Below are 7,031 nucleotides of genomic sequence, written 5' to 3' on the forward strand. Positions count from 1 at the left end.
TGACACAAATGTAAATAATTTTTGTATACTTCCGATCCTAGCGACAATGTACTAACAGAAAATCAGGTACAGAAAAGGGATTAGCAAAATACATGAAGGAGGTACAGAAAAGAGATTAGCAAAATACATGAAGGGGAATTTTGGGTTTTATATAAAAGACAGTACTGGCGCATGATCAGACACTGTGTGCTTAGATAAGTATAAGTCTTTCAGTCTAACGTAATGATAAGGATATCTAGGCCATTCAATGTGCACAGTAATTTTTCTTTTTCCATAAAATCACAATTATGTAAGCAATAGCCTAGCAATAACATGGCTCTGAGCACTATGGGACTTAACTTCTGAGGTCATCAGTCCCCTAGAACTTAGAACTAACTAAACCTAACAACATCACACACATCCATGCCCGAGGCGGGATTCGAACCTGCGACCGTAGCGGTCGCGCGGTTCCAGACTGTAGCGCCTAGAACCGCTCGGCCATTCCCGCCGGCCTCTTAGCAATACTACTTTCCATGTTACACGTATCGCCTTCTACCAAAATGGGGTCCTACATCGTTGCAGCACTATTTTTCTTGTTTACGGGTATGAATAACATGATCTATGAATTACAAGGGCACCAGTTGAGGAGTGACGCCACTTTTGTTAGACAGGACACAGTGGTACTAACTAATCAGTGGACAATAGTACTGGAATATAACCTACGGCAGATACGTAAGGAGCTTGTGATGTTAGAGGTAGAATTTAATACCTTAAAGTCAGCAGCAAGAAAAATGGAGATATTTGATGAGTCAGCAAGCGCATTTACATCTCTGCAATGCTCATTTGACCAGTTAAGCGGCGAATTGCGTCAAATAGAAGTATTAGTGATTTATAATCAAACTGTTTAAATGAGGGTAGATGAATGCAAGTGGTAAATTATTAAAAACCATTTTTGGCATGGCAAATGATGATATTACACAGTTAAATAATACATTACAGGCGTTACAATTACAGCCGGTCTCAAATAGGCCACTGTTGCCTGGCACACCACGAGGCAGTAGTCAATAACATCAAGGCCATTAAGAATGTTACGCAAGAATTGAGCAAGTATCTCCAAGATATCACCGCGGCATTGAATACCGCTATAAATATAATACGAACCAGACTACATTTAGAGGGTAAGAAGATCTCAGTAGCGAGGTTACTTCGATTACGTATATATGAGTTAGTGGATGCACGGCTAACAGCAGAGGATCTCAAGGAAGCCGTCCAACATGCAGTAGAGGGACATTTATCACCAATTTTGCTATCGCAAACAAACTTTATATTCATATTGATTCAGATTCGAAAACAGTTTCCATAGTCACAACAATTAATCTTCTTTCCAGATAAGGAACACTTGCCGTAGTAGTATTACTTGGCGGAAGTACTAGTGGACGTAGATTATGTAAAATTACGAATTCAAATTTTCTTCCTGGTGACTGGCAAAACTGCTTCGTACTGAAATGGGACAAACTTAATAAATTTTTACAATTTCGAACAAGTCAAGTATTCCTAATGTCCAAAACATCGAATGCTACTGCAGTAATGATAGCTGCAGAATTAAGTAGCAGCTTACCGTATGCCTATCACGTGTCACAGAAGTGAACACCGATAATTGTGAATCCCAGCTATTTTTTGAGAAACACAAAGCCTCAAATTGCACGTGTGACATACTAACTGCTACACCATATTCTTCTGAGCAAGTAGGAGAACACAGGTTTTATGCAGTTCACCAACTGACGGATATCCTTGCACACTGTTTTGACCATGGTGCCACTGCTACAATCGAACATGTTGAGCTCTGCGATAGTGAACTGATAGTTAATGTCACATTATGTTCTCTCTCAGGCGTGAAATTTCACTTATATGCAACCATAACCATTTCGACCAATATTATCGGAACGTATCCACAAATTTCCTTGCCAAAAACACCTATGCAACCACTGGGTGCTCAAAATATATCGTACATAAGCAATTCCCTTTAATGCTCTATCCTGCAGTCATTATACAAGGTGAAAAGTATTTAAACCGACAAACTCTGGAAGGTTGTAGGGGACATTAAAACAAATATTTTTCCCTAAAAATAATTAAACCAACACTTTCCCATTTTTTTATGACCAAGAGACAACAAATTAACACAACCCAATTTCAGTTCCTCTTCTGATGCAACAGAATTGCGTAAACAGGGTTGCGCATCTAGCCCCACACAAAAATGTCCAGAGGGGACATATCTGGGGATCGAGCAGACCATGGTACAGGACCACCTCTGCCAATCCACGTTTCTGGGAACCGTCGGTCCAGGAACTGACGCACACCACGACCGAAATATGCCGGCGCCCCGTCATGTTGGAACCACTTCTGTTGTCTTGTAGGGAGCGGGACGCCTTCCAGCAATTCTGGCAATGCTCTGGCGAGAAAATTGTAATACTGCCTGCCATTTAATGGCTTAGGTAGCAGATACGGCCCAATTAAACAGTCCCCAACAACACCGACCCTCACAGTAACGAAGAAGCGCACTGATTGAAGGATCCCACTCCACATGCGGAAAGAGAGCTTCCTCAAATTGCAGCGTTCTTACCGTGCGACGGCGTCCCTGTCCAGGTAATCTGCTAAATGACCCGGTCTCACGCAGACGTTGGTACACAGCAGCAGAGGTCGTATGATGTAGGATATGGCGATTAGGATATTGTTGTTGATAAACCCGCTGTGTAGCTCGTCCGTTGTGGTGCGCTACGTAGTATGCACCAACCACTTCAGTGTACTCACTCCAGTTGTATCGCTCCAGTAGTAAACAGAGACAATGCACTACTACACTGGTGGGCAGCAGTTGCCTACAACTGAAGAGCGTAATACGCCCTCTGACAACTGAAGATCGTAATACGGCGACTAACAACTGACGAGCGTAATACGACCTCCACCGGTTTAAATAATCATCATAGGAAAAAATGACATTAGGAAAAAATATTTGTTTTGATATCCCCTACAACCTCCCAGAGTTTGTCAGTTTAAACACTTTTCACCCTGTATATTCTTATAACTGCACAACAAGGCAAGACTGTTCTTCTACATAATTATACTTTGTACTGCTTTTCTGTGCATCAGACGAAAATCCAAGGCACAATAACATAGCACTACATCAAATTCCTGCTGAATGGCTACAAATATTCTGAGAATATTCATATAATGCTAAAACGTAGGTAGAGATAATTGTTGCTTGCTACTTCGCTACACTGTTACTGATTGTCATTTAACGATACTTCTAACATTACTTTCAGAAGTTTTCTTAATGCTGATGTATTTCAAGATATAATGGATTGAATTTATTACATAATTTTCCTCGCAGAGTACTGTTTCCACTTTGTTTTTGTTTCGTGTTTGTTAGTTATTTGTAGATAGACATAGGACGAAATTCGAGGACGGATTTTTCCTGACGAATGAGGAATGCAGAGTGCTTAATAATTACATATCATAATAATGTGTTATTTATAGTTGTGTATAATAATTATGTGTTATTTGGCTGGCCGAGGTGGCCGAGCGGTTCTAGGCGCTACAGTCTGGAACCGCGCGACCGCTACGGTCGCAGGTTCGAATCCTGCCTCGGGCATGGATGTGTGTGAAGTCCTTAGGTTAGTTAGGTTTAAGTAGTTTTAAGTTCTAGGGGACTGATGACCTCAGAAGTTAAGTCCCATACTGCTCAGAGCCATTTGAACCATTTTTTTGAAAACAACGACCAGCGCGGTTCCTACATCAGCGATGAATGCTCCAGGAACTGTACTCATACTGAATTCATGTGCATGACGTATCTGGTGATGCGTAGGAGGACGACAGGGCATGGCCAGACCATGCCAACATACAGGTGAAACAAGGAAAGCTGGCATGTGTGTCGACATTGGTCACGTTTCTGCCCAATGTGAGCAGCATAGATCAATGACCGAAGAGTCAGTCGCTGCCCTAGAAACTTCGCAACATTGGCGAAAACAGCAAAGAATACCTCCGACAAACGGGCATGAGGTGGTACTTTGAGGGGAGACAAGAGGCGAAAAAACGTTTTTTCGCCTAGATGGACGGACTGATGATTAGTCAGCGGACGTGATACTTCGCTGCAACGACTTAGTCGCTACGCTTCTCGACAGAAGAAGGTGTCGGTACCGCGCCAATAGGTCAACACAGAAGATACCATCCCAGATGATACCAGAGTCACCTCTGAACAAAGTGGTTAATGAACTCCGCCAGAGGCCGCCGAACCTGAGGTTCGCTTGTTTGATTCCATGACGGAACACTCCGCAAGACGCAACAGCCAGTTGTTAAAAACGCGACGAGCTAATTCAAAAGGAAAAGAACGCACCACTTCCGAAGTGGCTGACGGATACAGCAACAAATTGAGGAATACGCCGCCTGGCGGTCCGCTGCAACACGAACTGTCGCTGCAAGGTCACTGGAATCTGCACGCTACGGCTCCGCTCCGCCCCGCTGGCGCGAGGTATTGAGCGTGCTAAGACACAGTGTATTACTCTGCTTAAAGGATCTTATGTGTCAGTAAATGACTGATAGTGGAACCACCAATGTTTCACTCTCACCTCACCCACTGAGCCAAGGTTCAAATGGTTCAAATGGCTCTGAGCACTATGGGACTTAACAACTGAGGTCATCAGTCCCCTAGAACTTAGAACTACTTAAACCTAACTAACCTAAGGACATCACACACATCCGTGCCCGAGGCAGGATTCGAACCTGCGACCGTAGCGGTCACGCGGTTCCAAACTGAAGCGCTTAGAACCGCACGGCCACACCGGCCGGCACTGAGCCAAGGAAAGAACCCATTCCACCACCCACAAATTGACACTTTCCCTCCTGCCATCCCTGACAAAATAATGACTTTTGCACTCCTCTGTCACTAACGCTCAATATCGTGTCACAAACATCCGACTCACTACAAGAGATACAATATATGCGAAAATCAGCTTGTCTCTTAGCTTAAATGCGCTCCTATTGTAGTTAAGGCAACGGCCATGCCGCAGTGGAAACACCGGTTCCTGTTAGACTACTGAAGTTAAGCGCTGTCGGACGTGGCCGGCACTTGGATGGGTGACCTTCCGGGCCGCCATGTGCTGTTTCCATTTTTCGGGGTGCACTCAGCCTCGTGATGCCAATGGAGGAGCTACTCGACCGAATTGTAGCGGCTCCGGTCAAGGAAAACCATCATAACGACCGTGAGAGCGGTGTGCTGACCACACGCCTCTCCTATCCACATCCTCAGCTAAGGATGACACGATAGTCGGATGGTCCCGATGAGCCACTTGTGACCTGAAGACGGAGTGCTATTGTAGTTAAAACAGACTGCGAGAAAGAAAAGGAAATCACACTTTCTCACTTCACAGTATTTTTTTCTCATCCAGTTTTACCGTTAAACATAGACATTGTTGGTTATAAACATATATAGAGTACGTTCCTCCTGTTATTTTGGGAGTATCGATAAAAATTTGAAGAAAATTGATTAAGAACCTTCCGAGATTTTTGCTTATAGCATTTCCTTTTAGTACGTTAGTATTGATTAATTCATGATGTTTTTGTGGTCGGTCCTTAATCACTGAAATACCCTTTCTTAGACAACATCACATTTCGCTATTCTTACTGACATTTAAAAACTTTGTATGTGAATCCACTAGTACCATTAGCGCCTTGATTTGTAACATTTCCCGATTATCTAAGTATCACGTACATAATAAGCAGTACAGTTAACAGCTATTTACGTTCCCCGTGTCGCAGCTAAATGATGTAATAAGCATACTTGCTTGCCGTTTGTATGTAACAAGTTTACGGCCAGGTTTCACGAATTATGAGACACCTTTATGTTTATTTTCCTCATGTAGATATAATGACATTGGGTTACCGTTTCTGAAAAAAGCAATGTAACTAAGACTACGAATTCTATGCATTAAAAATAATCGCGATAGTAGTTAGTAGCACTGCAGACAATGAAATAAGCACCATAATTGTCTCTTCCATTTAGTTATCAACAATCATGGGACAGACCGATGGCAGATACCATGAAATGTTTTAGCAGGGGAAAGTCTTTTAAAAGTTACGCTGAGGAAAGTGCGATGCATTTAACACAGATTGAACGCAGGACTGAAAGTATTAGAAAATTAGCGGTGGATCACGACAACTACCACTTAAAACTAATTTGACTATGAAATTCTCTTTTTGCCTATTCATTAAATAACTGTTTTTCAACAGCTATTTCGTGGGATGTACGTTATTTCGTCTACTAATATTAAACGCTCCAATGACACGCTTACAGATTGGAGGAAACAGCATATTTGTGCAATGAAAGAGTACACAGGAAGCAGTATGTAGTCAGTTCAGACAATTATGAAAACAGGTGTTTATCACAGGTGAAGACAAAGCTAACAACAAAAAGAGCAAAATCTTCAAAACGGGACTTTTTTCATACTATGAATATTCAGCACGCACTTTAAACAAGGAGTCATTCCTTGCACAAGTTTCGGTATTCTTAGAAAGATAGATACTTGCCAGAGTAAAGCAGCAAAAATAAACACTTACTGCTGTCTGACGGAAAGTGATTAAGACAGAGGTCACGACTACGAGTAGACGTCTGTAAAATACTCAAGGAATTTATCTTACTTTCTGTTGTCATTTCAAGAAGAGACGTAGAAACGAAATTTATACAGGGATTTCAGAAGTCTAGCGGGAAAAGTTTCAAGGAAAAGCGTATCGGAATAATGATTCAGTATGAAGCGGTATAATACTTTCGCTTACTGCACTGAGTTGTGAGTAATTTTAAACATCGCAGGTAGCTCAGATGGTAGAGCATTTGCCCGTGAAAGGCAAAGATCCCGAGTTCGAGTCTCGGTCCGGCACACAGTTTTAATTTGTCACAAAGTTTCATATCAGCGCATACTCCGTTGCAGAGCGAAAATCTCATTCTGGAATAATATTATTGCTTCATCAACTCAGGCCTAGCTTTTAATCAACTGACTGATGTAGTA

The 7,031-nt window shown here is 42.3% G+C and overlaps 1 pseudogene; it reads left to right on the forward strand.

The window, feature by feature from the left end:
• The first annotated feature begins 5,020 nt into the window (after nt 1-5,020).
• Nucleotides 5,021-5,138, forward strand: LOC124796549 (annotated as a pseudogene).
• The last annotated feature ends 1,893 nt before the right edge of the window (nt 5,139-7,031 follow it).

Source organism: Schistocerca piceifrons, chromosome 4 (genome assembly GCF_021461385.2).
Source record: "Schistocerca piceifrons isolate TAMUIC-IGC-003096 chromosome 4, iqSchPice1.1, whole genome shotgun sequence".
Lineage (NCBI taxonomy): Eukaryota > Metazoa > Arthropoda > Insecta > Orthoptera > Acrididae > Schistocerca > Schistocerca piceifrons.